The sequence below is a fragment of the Lissotriton vulgaris genome, chromosome 4_1 (assembly GCF_964263255.1).
Source record: "Lissotriton vulgaris chromosome 4_1, aLisVul1.2, whole genome shotgun sequence".
Classification (NCBI taxonomy): Eukaryota; Metazoa; Chordata; class Amphibia; order Caudata; family Salamandridae; genus Lissotriton; species Lissotriton vulgaris.
In genome coordinates this window covers 55148224-55169371 of record NC_141691.1, presented here as the reverse complement: position 1 = coordinate 55169371, position 21148 = coordinate 55148224, and positions in this window count along the sequence as shown.

Genomic DNA, 21148 nt, shown 5'->3' with positions numbered 1-21148 from the left:
GGATTCAAACCCTAACCTGGATGGTGCCTACCCCTACAATTGCACAGGGGAATCAGAACACACAGTGAAAGGCCACATTTACGTTTGTCTTGTTCTGCCAAGGCTTCTTACACTGCTAATACTCCGCAGTTCAAAAATGCCACAGGCCTGTGAGGCAAGTTCTACACAAGTTCAGGGTTGTGCACGGTTCACCAAAAACGGGTCAAATAAAAATGGTGTCCATGTCACATGCAAAGTGGGGGAGTTTCAAAAATTATTTACTAACAATGGTGCGAACCCACAAAGGGGTGGTGCGCAGCTTATGCCACCCGTCACTTCATCAACTGAATCCAACCACAACGATGATGAATCAAGGAGAGTTCTGGCGCGCTGACGACTTCTTACAGAAGGTGGTGCGATCGCTTACTGTGGGTGCGAGGTTGGCCTGTCAGAGATCACCCTTTGCTGCCAAAGCCCTCGTCACATTAACTCTCCTCAGATATCGCAGGGCATACAGTGCACCTCTTGTCTTCCTTGCTTGCGCTGCACAGCAAACGAGTAAGACTTGGGACGAGGTAGTTCACTCCCTACGCTTCTGCTCGCCTCATAATTCTCTTGTGAAAGTAAGAGACTGCGCGCCTTGCTTCGTCAGTTGGCAGTCAAATGCCGGTATTCACTAGATGCAGCTGCCGCTTCCCTTCCCTGCTCAGCAGATACCGGCAACATCAATCACTTCACACGCCTCACTGACTCCAGCCGGCTGTCAGATTCCTGCTATTCATTCCATGTAGCTGCAGCAGATACCGGCAACGCCAATCACCTCACACGCCTCACTGACTCCAGCCGCATGTTATTTCTTTCATTTGCGTTTATCGTGGGTGTTTTACACAGCGCACCAGGGGCAGCTAGCAGGCGTACCTTCTTCTAGTTATGCTTCTGTCGCGAAGCTTCCTCCTCCGATCAGCAGCTGCTTCCTCACAGTGTTTACTGTACTTTTGACTGCCACGGGATCGACACTTCTTCCCTCGATTCTGCCTTGCTTTTATTCCGATATGTGTATTCTACAACCCCGTCCGCTTCCGTGCCGCTTTTCTTCCTTTAGCTGTCACTTTCCTTTATTACTTGCGTGTTGAGGTCGCAGGTCTAAACTTTCCCTCGTCGCCAGTGTAATATCGGTCAATAAAGGTCCAGACGCTTGGTTAAGATTGACCTTACGATGTTTATTAAGATAGGTGTCAACCTGACGACCTCAGCCACAGCCTTTATCTCGGGTCAACTTCACACAGTAGTCCCCGGCGTTTGCCTTGGAACGCTGGTCGCGGTGACATTCTATGTGATGTCACCGCGAGCAGCTCCATTACATGCGGAGCCGCCGGGGGGGAACAAGGGTGGAAGATACCACAGACCCCTTCACTACAGGGCCCTGCGGAGATTAACATTCCAACTCTTAAGGAAGGGTTTGGCCTTCACAGACCAAGTTTCTCTGAAGGAGGATGTGAAGGAGCAGCTCCGATGGTGGCTGGGAAACGTACATGGGTGGAACGGCTGACCCATCTTCAGTTCTCATCCAGAACTGGTAATAGAGTTGGATGCTAGCCACTGGGTTTGGGGAGCGCATTGTGGAGATATCTCAACAGGCGCCAGGTGGCCCTTTCAAGAGATAGAACTCCATATCAATTGCCCAAAGCTTCTGGCAGGGTCCTTTGCCATCAAGACCCTTTCCCCCAAAAAGATGTCTTGTTGCATCCTCCTCAGGATGGACAATGTCTCTGTGGTGAGTTATATCAACAAGTTGGTCGGCACGAGATTGTCTCTGTTAGTGGAAATAGCCACGGATTTTGGCATTATTGACTTAGCCACAAGATATTTGCATTATCGGAATACATTCTGGGTCAGTCCAGCAAGGTAGTGGATTGGAACTGCAGATACCTAATAGACTACAACGATTCGCAAATCCACACTCGTCTTTTCAGAATGATACAGACTGTTTGGGTTCCCTGCAAAGTGGACCTCCTTTCCTCCAGACTGAACCGCCAATTTGAGGAGTTCTTCAGCTGGAGGTCAGATCTGTAAGTGAAGGTGACGGATGCTTTTTCTCATTATTGGTCAAGGTCCCTGAATTATGCCTTTCCACCGTTGCAATGATCCCCAGGATGGCAACTCAGATCAAGCGACAGATTGTGGAAGTAGTGTTGTCACCCCGTGTGGAAAGTGCATTTCTACTTTCTGATCCTCCTGGAGCTGACGTTCTCTCCCTCTCTTTCTTCCCTGGTCTCTGATGATGCTCCAGGGCCCTCTTGGGAAACTACATCCAATGACAATTTTGGAGCAGTTGCTCTTGATGGCATGGAGGCTTTCCGGCAGCAGTGGAGTTTACCAGGCATTTCGGATGCAGCTTCAGAGTTAATCAACGAACCTGGGCCCCCTCCACCAGGAAGAGGTATTCTTTAGCATAGAGAAGCTGGATGGGTTGGATCCTGGGACGGCACTTGGATCCCGTGGTGGCAGACCTGTCCCTAATAGTGAATGTTTTGTCTCAGAAGGCGACTTGGAGTTTATCTTACAGGTCAGTGAATAATTTTTCTTCTGCAATCTCAGTGGGACAAATACAGGTTAATGATAAGCCTGTGGGTATGCACCCTATCATTTGTAAACTTCTTAAAGGCATCAGGGTTATTAATCCTCCGAGGCCTAAGTATCTTTTATGGGACGAGGTTTTACTTTGAAACCTTTTTGAAAGATGGCTGGACAGTAGCCAATTGTCGAGGAGACAGTTGTCGGCAAAATTGGCAATGCTTTTACATCTCTCCTCATCTAAGAATTTTGGATGTGATTGTTCTGGACATTGCAGGTACAGCATTGACTCCTGAAGGAGTTTCGTTTGCGATTACTTGCAGGACAAAAACCATTCAAAATCTATTGAGTATCATGCATTTCATAATAATAATTAGCTATGAGTCGTAAAATGCTTGAAAGCTTATGAAGAATGTACTCCTGCATTGCAAAATGTTTCCTCTGGCCAGTTAATCGCTTTAAAGAAACCTTTTAAACTAGTGTCATCGGCCACCATTGCCTGGTGCATAAAGTCGGTCATGGCAGAAGCTGGTATAGATATTCAAGTGTTTGGAGCTCATTCGGTTCGAGGTGCCATGGCTTCAAAACCTTTTATGCTAGGCTCCACTATTCAAGACTTCGTCAAATCAGCCGACTGGAGGAAGGAACAGTATGAATACAGCGAACAGGTCGGCCGCATATTAGCCACGCGAACAAGACAGGCGGCTACAAAGGGAGATATTGCAGAGATAATGCTTCAAGATGGTAGCATGGTAACAGCACCAAGGGATATCTGTGCCAGGTTTCAAGAATTCTATCAGATACTTTATAATCCTGATCAAGGGGGTGAGATACATGAGATAGAGGAGTTTCTTGAAGGAGCAAATTTAGAAAAACTAGATGCTGTTGATAAAGGGGTTTTGGAAACAATGTTTAATCGAGGGGAAATGCATAGAGCAATTTTGGATCTTCCAGCAGGGAAAGCTGTAGGTCCGGATTCTATACCACTAGAATTCTATAAAACCTTCTTGCCTGAAATAGAAGGGGATTTTTTAAATTTAATAATTAATATTCAAAAAGGTACCCCCCCCCCCCCCAGAGTCTTGGAGTGAAGCAATCATGATCGTGTTTATTAAAAAAAGTAAACCTTCAACTAATCCTGGGTCATATAGACCAATTAGTTTAATGAATAGTGATGTGAAAATCTATTCGAAAATTATGGCAAATAGATTAGGGAAAGTAATAGGTAAGATAGTATCCCCCAGACAGCATGGGTTCATCCCTGGGAGAGGCACTGCAGAGCATATCAGGAGAGTATTAACCTTGTTTGATGGAACGGCAGCCTCACGAGACCCTATGTCATTAATATTATTAGATGCAGAAAAAGCATTTGATAGGGTCTCGTGGGGATTCCTCTGGGCAGTGCTAGAGAAGGTAAACCTTGGGAATAGTTTTATAAAAGCTGTAAGGGCACTATATATTAATCCAAGAATAAAACTTAGAATTATGGGTGAAATGAGCAATGCGATAATGATCGGGCGGGGAACCAGACAGGGGTGTCCTTGTTCTCCACTTCTCTTCGCCCTATATATAGACGCATTTATACGGAGAATAGAGCAGAATATAGACATACGGCCAATTGTTTTGAACGGACATGAAACAAAAATTCTGGGGTATGCGGATGATCTGGCGGTCACATCCTGTGATTCCGAAATGGCATTACGGGCAATAGAAGCAGAGGCAGCTATATACGGAAAACTATCAGGATATAAGCTAAATGTAGATAAAACACAAGTTGTAATAAATCAAAAAATAACGATGGTAGATCAAAGAGTCACCGGAACAGCGATATATTTAGGGGTCTTAATCACCTCTGATATTTCAACAGTAGTGGAAAGAAATGTGGAACTAAACTGGGGCTGACAGGGAATGAGGTTGAGAAATCGTTAAAAATGTCAAATACGGTACTGAGAACAACAAATCTGCAAACCCAGCAATATAAAACATTGTTTGAATTATATCATACCCCCCACAGGGTGGCACAGTAGGGTGGAATAAGCGGCATAACCTGTCCAAGATGTCAATCTACCCAAGCCGATACGATTCATATGTTTGCTTCATGCCCTGTTTTAGATAGGTATAAACAAGAATTGGAACAGTTTTTTAATAATTCGTTGGGAATGAGTATAGCATTGTTGGATGAAGTAATGATTTTAGGAATAACTAAGGATGGCTTGGATGTACCTCACTATGAGTTTTTGTATATAGCCATGGTACTAAGTAGATTATGTATAGCGTCGCTATGGAAAGATCCCAGACCACCGACATTACAACAATGGGTCTCTAGGCTGTTGGCGATTTTTACTTTGGAACAGGCTCTATATGAAAAAAAGGGAAGGGTAAGAAGAGAAGCTGCGAGACGAATATGGGCTCCAATAATAGAATGGAAGCAAAGGCTGGGGGAGTCGTAAGCACACAGTAAGACATTTAATAACTTGCTTTACGTTGAGTCAGCATGAATCAGTATAGATAGAATTTACATTATGAATTTATGAACTTATTCAAAGGATTAATCTGTTATAATGAATGTTATCTGACTTTCTTATCTTGGTGAATTACATAATGAAAATGAAAATGTAATCTTGATGTTGATGTAAAAAAAAGAATAAAAAAAAAAAAAAAAAAAAATCAGCCGACTGGTCCTCTGACTCTAATTTTAAGCAGTTTTATTATAAGCCAGTTGGTGATATTGCCTCTGTTGTATTCAAGAAGCTTTAAACTAGCATAATCAGAGCCTCCAGCCGTGAAATAGAATAACAAATTTGCTAGCATTCGTGCCTAGAATTTTCAGTTTTATTAAGGACATGAAGGTGAGGATTATCCCACCCAGTAATATCAGTCACTGATTTGGGAATGTCAGCTTTTGACTGTTCTGTTTAATGTTTGTCCTACCAGTTTTTTTTTCCTCTGAGGTATATTAAGTTTATGGTGCCTCATTTATTTTGTAGGTCCTGAGCAGAAGCCGATTGAGCATGCGCCGGTTTCGTCTCGTGAGTTAGCGTTTCACGCTCCTGTTGCTGGTTGAGCTGCTGCTTGCAATTTCAAGATGCCCACTGGAGTTTTCCCTGCGGGTGCTGTTGGTTATCATTGATGTTCGCGTTACGATGGACTGTTATGAGCAAAGAAAGAGGCACTCAAGATGGTGTTATCTGCACTCATAAGGGCTACTGGGTCACTATTGGTGGTATATCATGGAATGTGTAGTGTTTATTATATGTAAAAAGTTTTTTCGTTGGCTGCTGTATGTTTTGCAGTAAAGGAGTGACGCATAATCCTTGCCTCAGTGTCCTTAATAGAATTGAAAATTCTTAGGCATGCAGATGCTAGCACATGTTTTACTCCTACCGCCCACTCGATTCTCGTGCAGCGTCCCAGTGTTGCCGGAAGTGCAGCCCGTCTCCTGGGAGGGGGCATTCCTGCTGACCCCCTCAGGAATCCTTGCTTAGATCCTCCTGTTGGGTCTCTGGAAACACACACTGTCCCCATTTCCCTTCTTGTCTCTATCATATTATTTGCTTATTTTTTTGTATTTCTCCTGAATGAAATTTCGACGCCAATCAACACCCTAACAGAAACCTCTGATAAATGCCCTCTCTCGACTCCACTTCTGTCCTGACTCTCAGATTGCTGTGGAAGATCGTTGGATTTAAGCAGCTGTGGCAGGGGCCAGGGTGTGACCTGTGGGTAGCTGGATCATATTTTGCACGGCAGGCTCAAACTTTCATCTTTCTGAACAATACACAGAGTATTATTCAGCATCTACTAATTTATTATTATTTTTTTTTAAATAATTTTTATTGCAGACAGAAGGTTAAAAAAAACACAACATAGAGCTGTACATGCCGATGTGACTGCCCGTCCTCCCAGCCATGTAATACCCATCAACAATCATTACACAGCCTTAAAGCCCACATCCCGAAGGCTGGGTGGCGCACGGATCGGTGACTTTCACCCCTGGCAACCGCACAGGAGATAGCAGGATCTTCATTCGGTCAAACATCTGGTATCTGCTTTTCGAATATTTTCTCCCCCCCCAAACTCCCAAACTACTGACAATCCACGCTGGAGGACACCTTGCAGGTCTTAACTCACATAAACTCCAAACATCTCCCTCCATTTCTACACTTCCAGGTACCTTACCGATGTGTTAGAGCACCCTGGATTCCCAGGCAGACCCAGTTCAGCATATCGACTTCCCTCCTCCCGAGCCTGGTGCTCAGTCACAACACTCCCACATATCCACACTAGGTATGGGCGGATTTTGCAGATCCACGATCCGCGGATTTTGCGGATTTGCGGATCGTAGATCCGCAAAATCGGCGGATTTGCGGATTTGCGGATCCGCGGATTTGCCCTGCTGAATGAGTCACTTCATTTCAGCTTCAACTAGTTTCAGCGGCCATGTGTGTGTTACTATGCAATCGCCCCGAGGGGCGCAGGGTTCCCTTGGGTGAGCTGTCCATCATAGTGGGTCAATGGTGGGAAGACGGTGCACACTGCGAGTGTGTGTGGGGGGGGGGGCTTCCAAGCCCAAAGTCAGGCGCCCCGAAGGGCGCAGGGGTCCCTTGAGTGAGCTGTCCATCATAGTGGGTGAATGGCGGGAAGACGGTGCAAACCGCGAGTGTGTGGGCGGGGCCAAACGGGCAGGGCTTCCATGCGAGTTCACATGCTTCTTGTGTGTATAAAAGGTCAGAGAAAGATCAGTTCAGCAGATGAAGAGAAAGAAGCTCCTGGTCACAGGAACAGCACGGGTATTGCGCTCGTGAAAGTCAAGGATGCAAAGGCCTCTATCCAGCATCACAGCTGATTTTCCACTGTAGATTTGGGAAGAAGGCACCCCTGCCTCGACGACGCTCACGATTGTTTTTGGGCTGATGAATGAGTCACTCACAGGAAGGGCATGTTGCAGCGGCCATGTGTGGGTTACTATGCAATCGCCCCGAGGGACGCAGGGTTCCCTTGGGTGAGCTGTCCATCATAGTGGGTCAATGGTGGGAAGACGGTGCACACTGCGAGTGTGTGGGGGGCTTCCAAGCCCAAAGTCAGGCGCCCCGAAGGGCGCAGGGGTCCCTTGAGTGAGCTGTCCATCATAGTGGGTGAATGGCGGGAAGACGGTGCAAACCGCGAGTGTGTGGGCGGGGCCAAACGGGCAGGGCTTCCATGCGAGTTCACATGCTTCTTGTGTGTATAAAAGGTCAGAGAAAGATCAGTTCAGCAGATGAAGAGAAAGAAGCTCCTGGTCACAGGAACAGCACGGGTATTGCGCTCGTGAAAGTCAAGGATGCAAAGGCCTCTATCCAGCATCACAGCTGATTTTCCACGGTAGATTTGGGAAGAAGGCACACCTGCCTCGACGACGCTCACGATTGTTTTTGGGCTGATGAATGAGTCACTCACAGGAAGGGCATGTTGTAAATATTTTACGATGGCGCCGGCAAGCTGCCAGCGCCATCCTAAAATACTTACTAAATTAGCTTCAACAGGAAGCTCTAATAGATAAAATAAAGCAGGTGCGAGCACCTGCTTTATTTTATCTATTAGTGCTTCCTGTTGAAGCTAACTTAGTAACTATTTTAGGATGGCGCTGGCAGCTTGCCGGCGCCATTGTAAAATAGTTACAACAGGTCAGCCAGGCTTCAACTTTTGCCCCCGGAATCCGCCGCTCGCGGATTTGCGAATTCGCGGTAAATTCGCGGGAGTTCGCGGATCGCGAATTTACCGAAAATTCGCAAAATCCGCGAGCGGAACGGATTTTGCGCTCACCCCTAATCCACACCTCTATCAGCTGCGTCTTGTCCTTAACCCTTATAACCCACCCCCCATCTAACTGCAACTGGTGTGGGCCTCACTTAGATTAAAGATCTGATCCAACACTGAGATCATCTCGTCCTTATTCCATGCACAACGCATTTCCCGGAAACGCATTCAGCATCTACTAATAGCACATACTGTTAAAGCGCTATGAGACAGTTCAGTATGAGGTACCCGCTATATAACTTCTGAATACTGTACAGTTAGCAGAGGCTCTAATCTGACAGTGACTAAAGGCCCCCACACCAAATCTCTGTCTGAATAATAAATCTTTGGTTGGCCTTCTTAGGCGTGTGACAACATCTCCCCAGAAGGATCATTTATCCTAATATTCTTCTGGGGAGGTGAATCTTCTCTCTAATTCACAGCTGATCCCCAGTGGCACATGCAGCAGCTCCTGGTAGGAGAGCCGCCTCTCTGAAGGTTAGCTGAGTCAAGGTATCCGAGGAGTCAGAAATGGCTAATTGTGACTAATGTGTCTTGCTCACAGACCATGGACGCCGGGCTTACAGACCGTGGACGCCGCGCAGAGGTGTTACAAGTTGGAGGCAAGAATATTAACCTGTTGCATGCGTCGGATGGCCCCCGTCCGACATCACAGTGGGCGTGTGCGGAGGACGGCCGGGGGTCGTCTGAAACACGCCCACTCATTACTTCCCCAGCACCGCAGCGGAATTTGCGCCGCAGTCAAGGGGTTAAACCATCGAAGAGGAAAATAAGGGCAGAGCTGTGTGTAAATGCGCTGAAAATGGTTGGGGTCACAATAGGGGGAGGCTTAACACACTTAACAAAATAACGTTTATAGGAGGTGTGGCTTCTAACTATGAGTGCCTGCAATTACACATGTCCTAGACCGGGGGCCTTCAACCTTTTCTGTAATGAGAGCTCCTTCTGTTCATTGAAAATCGCCATGAGCTACTGAAGGCCGAGCAACTCGCACATTGTTATCAGACACCCCCACGTCCAGCTGCAGTGACGTTAAACCTAATGTCCATGGAGCCCGATACTATGGTTTGATGAAATACTATCACTAGAGGTACTGTGACATGGCTGCCATGTGCATCAGTGGGCACATCAGGGCTTTAAGTGGGCCGGGTCTCAAGGGGTCTGAGCACCAACAGTTTTTTAAAAGGGGCCTCGAAACGGGTCTCTATCGGGCTCTGTTTTGTGCCCTGGCACAGGCGGTCTGTTGTTTTCCAGACTTCAGTGACAGCAGGCGCATCGATGTGCGCTGCTCACACTGCTCACTTCTCACTAGTGGAGAAGTTACGGCACGACCTAAAGGGAAGGGAAATCCTTGCTTTTTACATCTCTCGTGTCTGCTTTTTTAAACACACGACTCCGAGTGCTGGTGCGAGTGAGGGAGCCCTATGGAACAGCGCACACTGCAAATTGCCACTTATCTTTTTGAAGGTCAGGAATAGCAACATTGTTGTGGTGTCACCAGGGCTCTAAGTGGAAGCTTATTCACTTTCTATGCAAGTCTAGTTGCTGCTTATTTGTCTTATGCAACTAACAACCAGTGACAAAGCCGATAGTCCTGACTTGTTGTAGGTATTTTGTTACTTGTATCTTATATCTGGATGTAATCACAGAAACAGCAAAATACAAGTCGGGCGGCACACTATGCTAACCACAGATTTTTAAGCTTATGTGTTAATCCACGCCCCTAATTACATTGGCCACGCCCCTTTGAGAGACCCCCCAGTTTTTTCTTCCCACTTAAAGCCCTGGGGCACATGATCTGTGGAGATGTATGAACATGCGTGTGAATGAACGGGATATATGTGTATGGGTGCGTGAGACCCTGTGTCAAATGTACATGTGGCACAAGACATACCTTTAGCCAGATGGGGCATCGGTACATGTACAACACAAACATAAAACCAGTTTTTTTTAAATGGAAGAAATTTAAGTGCAGAAAAACGTTCTGCTAACATTTTCATAATAAGTAAAATTTTTCTGTACTTGATGGAACATTTTTCTGCACTTTCAATTTTTCCCATAACAAAAAAAGTGCTTGTATTTTTCAGTTATAAATATGGCAGCGTCTCTACCAGCCTCTGGGATCAAGATGCCTTCTGTGTATAAACGCAACACTTTGAAATGGGAGAAAATTCAACTGTAGAGTTAACTTTATGTTTATATGCATTACATACAACTTCGCGTTTTAATTTTATCCCATGTCAAAGTGTCTTTACAAACAGCAGGCATATTACTCCTGGTGGCCTGTAGACAGGGTGCCATATTTATAACAGGAAAATACAGTAATTTTTTTAATGTGAGGAATTTAAAGTGAAGAAACATGCCATCACTACCGACATGGGCGGCTTCGTGATGCAACCGTGCCTGGCAGGGGATGGATATTTTGATGCAACCCTATGCCCTAAGTTGTCTCTCCACATTCCTTCAGCATTCCATGCACACTTGTGCTTGAGCCGATAATGTTGATCCCTCTCAGAGGCTTAATCTATGGTGTGCGGCATTGATAGAGAATAGATGCAAAGCTGAAATATTGGAAGTAGCAAATGCCACCGCCATTTCCCTAGGTTTGATAGGCCTGAGTTAGATGTCCAGAAGACCATTCTTCTAAAGGTGGCATAGTCTGTGTGATCCTAGGCTCTGAGTGTTGCACCCCCTTCTCTAGCACCTCACATAGCATACTTGAATAGAAAGATCACATTATGGACGATAAAAATAAATTAAATGAGATTCAAAATGGCGGCATCTGGCCTTGGATGTCAGGAATATTTAGGAATCGGGGATGAAGATGTTTGATGAAATCACGATTGCAGCCGCCTTGTTCAGAATAACTTTATATCTGACAATTAAATTGATTATATGCATTGTCCAATAAGTTTGTATTAATTAATAAGTTTGTTGCCCATACTTATCCGCTTGGTGCACTCGAAGATGATGAAACATGAGGTAAAGGAGGTTTCAAAACATAAATGATAGCTTCTTTGCTCTTGAGGTGTAGCGCTTTTGCCTCCCAGTGAAAAAGGGAGCTATAAACAGTGAATTCACTTGCATAGGTGCCTGTAATGCTTGTGTGTATTTACTATGCCAATGCCAATGTCCATGCGTGTCTTTTATGTGCACCATTGTATTTTATTAATCAGCTGTGATTTGGTTTTTATACCAGTTAAAAACCTTAATATCCTTGCACACGTACATGGATTTTAAATTATTTCCACATTGCTGCTGAACCCTGTCAGCAAAGAGTAGGCTCATTCTGAAGCCGACACAAGAAAGCAAGGATAGTAGGAAACAGTAGAGCCAGCCCTTGTTTGTGTTTGATGTCTCTCTTTTCCAAGGTCCTTCCACATTCTTATTATGATAAAGTCTTGACACTTGCTCGACAGTGATTATATAAACACTTCGTTTTTATCACACTTTCGCACTTTCAATCATTTGTATTGAGAACAGTGGAATGAATGTAGCATCAAGATGCACAGATGTTAGCATTGCAGGCTCCAGCAGGTCAAGGACGGGTCTCTGTTCTGGCCGCCATCGAGTATGGAATGTCACTCTTTGTCCAGCCGCTGCCTGACCTCACAATGGCCGCCCACACTAACCCGAGGCCTGGAATGCAAGCTTCAGCAGATGGAACGTTCGGGCTGTGACCTTGGATCTCAATCTTTTTTATTGTTAATTAACTAGAAGCATGAGGGACTGAGGCTGCAGCGCAACATTCCTGCCCTCCAACCTCACATGTGCCTCAGGACTGTACCCAGTGCACAAGTCCTAACAAAAGAAATGGGGGGACAAGTTAAGCAGTATGCAAGTGAAAGCATGACGCGTGACATCACAGCGCATGATGTCACGACGCGTGACATTGCACGTGACCTCACAGGAAGTGACATAACAAGAAGTGTCACCAGGTATTAAGACCTCTCACATATATTTATCAAGTATATCATGACTACATTTAAGCGCATTATGAGATTTAACAAATTATATTTTGCATTGGGGTTGTGCCACTTTTGGCATAATCCTGACGCAAAATCTTGGCCTCAATTAATACATTTATGTTTTTTAAACCCTTCCACAAAGATATTGGCAACAAGGAGAAGCATGGTATTAGATCTGTTCTGCTGAATTTGTTGCAATGTCTGCATTTTAAAATATTTGAGTGGGTTAAGGCATCTGCTGCACAGGTGCCTAGTAAATCTCAGGGAATAGTAGTAATGGATTGATAACTCTGGAAAGTTAACGCATTTGTGGGAGAGATCTGTGTTTTGTGAAGTCCCAGATTTGAATCAAAGTAGTATAGAAGGTTAAAGTGTCTCCTGCTACGCACATCATGTAACATGCAGATGACAGATAATTATTTTTTGTAGATAGGTAACTGGGTTGCTGTTGTTTACACGGAGGTCCTTTCGTTACCTGCAGTTCATAAACTGTAACCCTTCTATTCTGTCTCCTCTTTGTCTGCTATAGCGCCTTGACACCCTTGGGTATAAGGACGCTCTATAAGTGCTATCCTATCCTTCTAATATAGCACCGTGAGATATGGAACATGCGACTCCTACACCTTGTAACCCTGTCTCATGTAACCCATCTTGTACATTGATTTCACACTTACATGATTTATTGTCAACATACAATGTTTATGTTTTATAAAGAGCTCTGACACCCTGCATTGGGACACGTGGCGCTATAAAAGAAATAAAAAAGTGCTATTGAAATCGATATTTGTGTAAATTCTGGGACAGACAACACATCTGACATTCTTACAGTGCATGCATCTCTTCTATACAGGGACTGAACAAAGTCAAAAACTGCCTCTCTTAAGTACTTGTGAAGAGATAACATGCTGTGTGCCTTTGTTGCCCCTCCGCTGCATTTACTTTTAAGTGTGGGGTTCCAGGCCGCCTCCAGTCAGGATATTAAAACGAAAGGAGGCCTGATGGCCCCTTAACTACGGCCTTTATCTTCTGCCCAGCTAGAGGTGAACAAAAAAAGCTCCCCCCCTGCCTGCAGGTTGCTGCTGGGAATGGAAAGCAGGCACGTACAGTCGCTGCTGAACGTGTCCGACGTCTAAAAATGGCACGGGACAAGTTCAAAATACTTCGGTGGGGCTCAAATTCTTGGCAGGGTGGACGGCGTCCACCCCCTGAAAATAGGGGATGGACGCACTGTACCTGCATGTACCACCGACCTGTGACCTGACTGTACCTTCATGTATGTCTCTTCCACAAATGAAGACGCTGAGCTAATGTGCACCCACACTCGGGTAGGACTGGACTACAGGGCGCTCAGGCAGTACAAGAGGCGTGGCTGGTCTGATAAGATAATATGGGGGCTGGCGTTTTGGAGGTTTGTGGGTCTCTTTTATTGTCAGGTGGGCCATTTTACTGTATATTTCCATGTTATTACAGAAAACATTGATTGTAGCAAACACAAATGCATGCATAACTTGCAAAACACTTGTACAATATGTCTTTACAAGTTCAAAGTTTATAAAAGTGGGCCACTTTAGGCCTGGGCGGCAAATTCCGTTCCGTTCGCGGAATTTGCAGAATTTGGGTAAATTCGCGTACCGCGAAGAACGCGAATTTGCCCAAAATTCTGCGTTCCGCGACTTCGCTAAATGTTTTGCTTGTTCGCATTCTCAAAATGCGTGTTCGTGAGATATTTCCCCCCGTGCACACAAACAGAGATTGCGAGCAGTAAAAATGCATCGCGAACAGCAATTCCATGTGATCGCGGAATTTCGGCATGTTCGCTGAGATTTTTTACTGTTTCGCAGAGATTTGCGTAACGCGATTACGCAAATTCCGCCCAATCTGATGCACTAATGGGGGCCACTTATTTTTTTGGTGCCCCGGCCAATTTTCTGTCTTAGTCTGACCCAGGCCACACTCCTTTCTCCAAGCCATGGCACGAGACAGCCCATTTACAGCGCCAACTTCACACTGCACCGTCGGACCCTGCTAGATCCAGAGATCACACCTGGGGCTGTATTATGCAATGCAACACATTTTCCTTGTTATTGCCGGGCGGTCCTTTCAAAAGGTACGCTCTGTGCAAACAGGGAGAGTGTGCCACATTAAATCGAATGCCCCGGGGTCAGCGCATTCAAGTGAAATACTAGGTGGCTTTGAAGCAGCCGCTCTATGTTTCACTGTGCAGGCGGCAACTCGCCTGCAGGATTAGCGATCCCTAGGCAGGCCGGTGCACTGAGTGACTGCACCCTCCTTCAAGGGGATGTCTGGGGGCGTCTATAGGACCCCCTTTCCCCTGCCCTAGAGGGCTGCTGTCATGTCAGCGCGCCTCCTGACAGCTTCTTCAGCTTTGCGCACATGTTTATAATAGGCTTATAGTTAGGGGATAGATTCAATTCAGGACCTTAGAGGTTGGAATCCATAACCAAATATTAGCAAAGCGAGATACCTCTAGGGCCAGAAATTCTTGGACTACTCAATACCATGGATCTAACTTTTTTCCACGGCTGGTTCAATCAATGAACTGTATAATTTGCAATTTTTTAACATTGAAGGTAGGCACACAACAAGAAAATTACTTTTTCTAAACCACCAATAAACAGCATGACACGACCATTTCTCTTCAGATATTCTATTAGTCTTTTTACTTTTTCATAAATGGAATATCCTTCAATTTCTTAACAAACACAGATTTCTTTTTTTACTCTATTTGTACAAACAATCGTCATGTATAAATTTTCTGTGGTCTTTTGTTAGAGAATTATAAACACTATTCAAAACCAACAGATATCATTATATACAAAATCTTTCACATTTCACTTGTTTAGTCATAATCCTACTTTTTATCTCTACCTGGATACACCAAAGTGGTATTCCTTGGTAATTTGTGACTAAGTGGTCCTTAGAGAGACTAGGCTCAGAGAATCATTATGACAATGTTCAAAGTTTAGGCCATCCAATTTTTTTACTAAACTTATTGAGTCCTTATTAATATTCCTATTTACTGTGAACGTCGAAAGTGAGTTGTGTAGGTGCTGATGCGTTTTGGCACGGGGGTTTGCATCTTTGTGCTCTTTAAATCTTTAATTCTCTTAAATCTCTGGAAATTGACGAAGCAGAAGCGCCTCTGTAAGAAGTAACGGAGCCGAGCAATTGGATTCCTTATGCCGCTTTGAATAGTCACAACGAACAGAAGAATAAGAGAATTAAAGACTCAAAGCGCACGAAGATGCAAGACCCCCGTGACCGGATGGAGAAATAGGAACTCATACATCCCAACTACATTAGATCACAATAATCCTACACCCACAGTCCCAGCCCTGAGGAAGACCTTCTTAGAAATCCTCCTGGTCCCCAGCACGAAGGTCGAAACGCGTCAGCACCTACACAACTCACTTTCCACGTTCACAGGACTCAGAGTATCAACAGTAAATAGGAATATTAATAAGGACTCAATAAGTTTAGCCAAAAAATTGGATGGCCTAAACTTTGAACATCATCATAATGAATCTCTGAGCCTAGTCTTTTTAAGGACCACTTAGTCACAAATTACTAAGGAATACCACTTTGGTGTATCCTGGTAGAGATAAAAAGTAGGATTATGACCAAACAAGCGAAATGTGAAAGATTTTGTATATAATGATATGCGTTGGTTTTGAATATTGTTTATAATTCTCTAACAAACGATCACAGAAAATGTATACATGTAGATTGTTTGTACAAATAGAGTAAAAAAAGAAATCTAACTGTTTGTTGCGAAATTGAAGGATATTCCATTTATAAAAAAGTAAAAAGACTAATAGAATATCTGAAGAGAAATGGTCGTGTCATGCTGTTTATTGATGGTTTAGAAAAAGTAATTTTGTTGTTGTGTGCCTACCTTCAATGTTAAAAAATTGCAAATTATACAGTTCATTGATTGAACCAGCTGTGAAAAATAGTTAGATCCATGGTATTGAGTAGTCCAAGAATTTATGGTCCTAGAGGTATCTCGCTTTGCTAATAACACTTTTATAATAGGGCATGGTCACAGAGGCAAAGAGATTCCCTAATTTGCATGGGGCCACACCCCCATGCAAATGATAAGGCCCAGCCCTCACTCCGAACCCCATAAGCAGACCAGGGAAGTCACGGAACCTGGAGAACACCTGAAGGTGGGCGTGGCTAACAAAATGTTACATCACTACATGCGGGCTGTTGGGGGAAGTGGGCTGGGAGTGTGAGCACCATGGGAGGAAAAGGAAAGGGGATTATGGAATGTTAAAAAACACACCTCTAACATTGAAAAAACGATTAGGAGCAGTATAGAAGTAGTCACTGGAACCTGGTGAGAGGTACGCCGGTGTCTCCATGACCTTAATGGAGACAGCTCTCTTCGCCCCTCTAAAGATGGGCGCCCTGGGCATTGGCCCAGCGCACCCATGCCAGAGGACGGTCCTGCAGACAGATATGGCATTACATTCAAGTCTGATGAAAGATGGCGCCCCCTGTAACTACTGACACTCTACAGCCATGTGTAAGCCTGTCATTTTGGACAACCCCCTACTCCTGGTGAGGACAAAGAACAAATGATGGGCAGGTAATTGAAAACTATCCTTTATAGCCTTACCATATGCGAAACACAGTCCGAGTTCGCACACCTCGGTGCCTTGAAGCAGTGACTGGACCTCTGGCGCTATACAAGGCTACGGATTCACACACAGCCCTGAACGAGCTGAAATTCTCTCATCAGCACCCAATCTATCGACTAATGCTTCCACGTCACAATACTGTGCCGCCTCATCACCCGCCAGTACACAAGGCGAGTGTAAAGGGAATATTCTGTGTTGTATTGAATGAATGTTAGAGGTCAGTCTAGCAGGCTGGTGATGTCATCGCCCTGCACTGCTTCTATATTTCTCTGGCATTTATGTATGTATGTGGTACTTCTATTGCAGAAACCTAACCAAAAGGCTCGGAGCTCCGTAAGGGTGTAAGACAGGCATAAAGTCAGCCAGTGACAAGAGGGGTAGATGGCTTGTGGTTCTTAATCCATTGTTAGACAGTGTTCTGTAAAGGTGTGCGTTTTCAACTCTTTTCCAACTTGGAACAGCTTTTGGTGTGTGGTGATTTGTCCCAGATTAGATGCAAAGGTCTCCTGTCTTGGTTTTTTTTTTGCCTTTTGTTTTTTTTACAGTTTTTAAGTCTCTAGTCTGATGGTGCCTGGTGCAGGTTTGCTGAGAGTCACCAGAGGTGATGTGCTTGTCTTCAAGGTAAGCATGGATGCTGTTTTTGAGGATGGTGCGGGCCGGCAAGGGAGTCCAATGGAGTTCCATCAGGATGGGAGTGATGTGATCATATTTCTTTAGGCTCTGGATGAGATGTGCTGTGGCGTGTAGGATAGTGCTTAATTTGAAAATCAAAAAAATAATAATAGAGGCTAGGCAATGTTTTTCTTAGGAGCCCTCTGCCTGTGCTGTTGAATGCCGGCACTGTCAAATACCCAGGCAGTCTGGTCTGAATTACACCTCATGCTTCCTGTACATTTATTTCACTCTTGCAGGTTATCGGTCATCCCTGCTTTCTCGCTTTGCTACTTTTGTCCTACCTTTCTCACCCTCCACCATTCTCATTTTTCTGCCTCTCCCTATCATGTTGTGAGTCAAAGTCTGATGAGGAAAAATAAGTCAACAAGAATAAGAGTGATGGGGCAAGGTGGAGAAACAACATTTTGTATACCCCTTGCGAAGTAAATTCCTCATAACTGTAATTTTATTAATTGTTTGGTGTGGAAAACATTAACGAACATAGTATAGAATGCCCACACAAATACACGTGGGAATACTAATCTGCTTGCATGGAAAACTGTAATTGACTAATTTAGTAATGTCGTCATATTGTTTACTAATGCAACGTTTAAATTAATAAAAAGCGGCATAAATGTGCTTTCTGTTTATGTATTTTGTGGCAGAAACCTGAAGACAGGTGAGCGTATTACGCATATGTGTTGCTTATTTTGCTAGGTAATAACTAACAGGGAAACCTTAGCATGGGGGCAGGTAAACAGAAGGGCTAAAATACAATAATGAACATTTATTTGTGCTTGTTTCTATGATAGTTCCCGTTCTGGCCTGTGAGGCTTAGCTATAAAATGGCTGCTGTGCCAAACCTTGAATGAAAGACGGAGTGCGCATGGGCACTTTGAATAGAAATGAATATGAGCTGAGTGTGCCTGAGCAAAGAGGTTCAAGGACATCATGCCCCGAGAACACAGATGACTGCCAACAACTGTGGATATTTACAACAAGGGGTGGTGAGGGACAGAGTCTCTGAATTAAACAGAATACTCTCACCCAGTCAAGAGATCAGGGCTAGATCCAACACCGTTTTTTAGCTCACTGCACCATCCCAGTTTCAGAACCCGGCTGTATGCAAATTAGTCTGTTCCTGTCCCAGTGCATGATGGGAACAGGGCAAACCAAACTACAAAAGCCAATTCTTACACTGGGAAGGAAACAAGCTACCGGGGACCGGTTTCTGGCATTTCAGCCTCTTCGGCCCGGCTTGCTTGAATCCTGATGGTGCAATGAGCAAGGGACTCACATCTGAGTATACCCTTCCACGCTTAGGGTGGACAAAAATATTTACAACAAGGGGTGGTGAGGGACAGAGTCTCTGAATTAAACAGAATACTCTCACCCAGTCAAGAGATCAGGGCTAGATCCAACACCGTTTTTTAGCTCACTGCACCATCCCAGTTTCAGAACCCGGCTGTATGCAAATTAGTCTGTTCCTGTCCCAGTGCATGATGGGAACAGGGCAAACCAAACTACAAAAGCCAATTCTTACACTGGGAAGGAAACAAGCTACCGGGGACCGGTTTCTGGCATTTCAGCCTCTTCGGCCCGGCTTGCTTGAATCCTGATGGTGCAATGAGCAAGGGACTCACATCTGAGTATACCCTTCCACGCTTAGGGTGGACAAAAATATTTACAACAAGGGGTGGTGAGGGACAGAGTCTCTGAATTAAACAGAATACTCTCACCCAGTCAAGAGATCAGGGCTAGATCCAACACCGTTTTTTAGCTCACTGCACCATCCCAGTTTCAGAACCCGGCTGTATGCAAATTAGTCTGTTCCTGTCCCAGTGCATGATGGGAACAGGGCAAACCAAACTACAAAAGCCAATTCTTACACTGGGAAGGAAACAAGCTACCGGGGACCGGTTTCTGGCATTTCAGCCTCTTCGGCCCGGCTTGCTTGAATCCTGATGGTGCAATGAGCAAGGGACTCACATCTGAGTATACCCTTCCACGCTTAGGGTGGACAAAAATATTTACAACAAGGGGTGGTGAGGGACAGAGTCTCTGAATTAAACAGAATACTCTCACCCAGTCAAGAGATCAGGGCTAGATCCAACACCGTTTTTTAGCTCACTGCACCATCCCAGTTTCAGAACCCGGCTGTATGCAAATTAGTCTGTTCCTGTCCCAGTGCATGATGGGAACAGGGCAAACCAAACTACAAAAGCCAATTCTTACACTGGGAAGGAAACAAGCTACCGGGGACCGGTTTCTGGCATTTCAGCCTCTTCGGCCCGGCTTGCTTGAATCCTGATGGTGCAATGAGCAAGGGACTCACATCTGAGTATACCCTTCCACGCTTAGGGTGGACAAAAATATTTACAACAAGGGGTGGTGAGGGACAGAGTCTCTGAATTAAACAGAATACTCTCACCCAGTCAAGAGATCAGGGCTAGATCCAACACCGTTTTTTAGCTCACTGCACCATCCCAGTTTCAGAACCCGGCTGTATGCAAATTAGTCTGTTCCTGTCCCAGTGCATGATGGGAACAGGGCAAACCAAACTACAAAAGCCAATTCTTACACTGGGAAGGAAACAAGCTACCGGGGACCGGTTTCTGGCATTTCAGCCTCTTCGGCCCGGCTTGCTTGAATCCTGATGGTGCAATGAGCAAGGGACTCACATCTGAGTATACCCTTCCACGCTTAGGGTGGACAAAAATATTTACAACAAGGGGTGGTGAGGGACAGAGTCTCTGAATTAAACAGAATACTCTCACCCAGTCAAGAGATCAGGGCTAGATCCAACACCGTTTTTTAGCTCACTGCACCATCCCAGTTTCAGAACCCGGCTGTATGCAAATTAGTCTGTTCCTGTCCCAGTGCATGATGGGAACAGGGCAAACCAAACTACAAAAGCCAATTCTTACACTGGGAAGGAAACAAGCTACCGGGGACCGGTTTCTGGCATTTCAGCCTCTTCGGCCCGGCTTGCTTGAATCCTGATGGTGCAATGAGCAAGGGACTCACATCTGAGTATACCCTTCCACGCTTAGGGTGGACAAAAATATTTACAACAAGGGGTGGTGAGGGACAGAGTCTCTGAATTAAACAGAATACTCTCACCCAGTCAAGAGATCAGGGCTAGATCCAACACCGTTTTTTAGCTCACTGCACCATCCCAGTTTCAGAACCCGGCTGTATGCAAATTAGTCTGTTCCTGTCCCAGTGCATGATGGGAACAGGGCAAACCAAACTACAAAAGCCAATTCTTACACTGGGAAGGAAACAAGCTACCGGGGACCGGTTTCTGGCATTTCAGCCTCTTCGGCCCGGCTTGCTTGAATCCTGATGGTGCAATGAGCAAGGGACTCACATCTGAGTATACCCTTCCACGCTTAGGGTGGACAAAAATATTTACAACAAGGGGTGGTGAGGGACAGAGTCTCTGAATTAAACAGAATACTCTCACCCAGTCAAGAGATCAGGGCTAGATCCAACACCGTTTTTTAG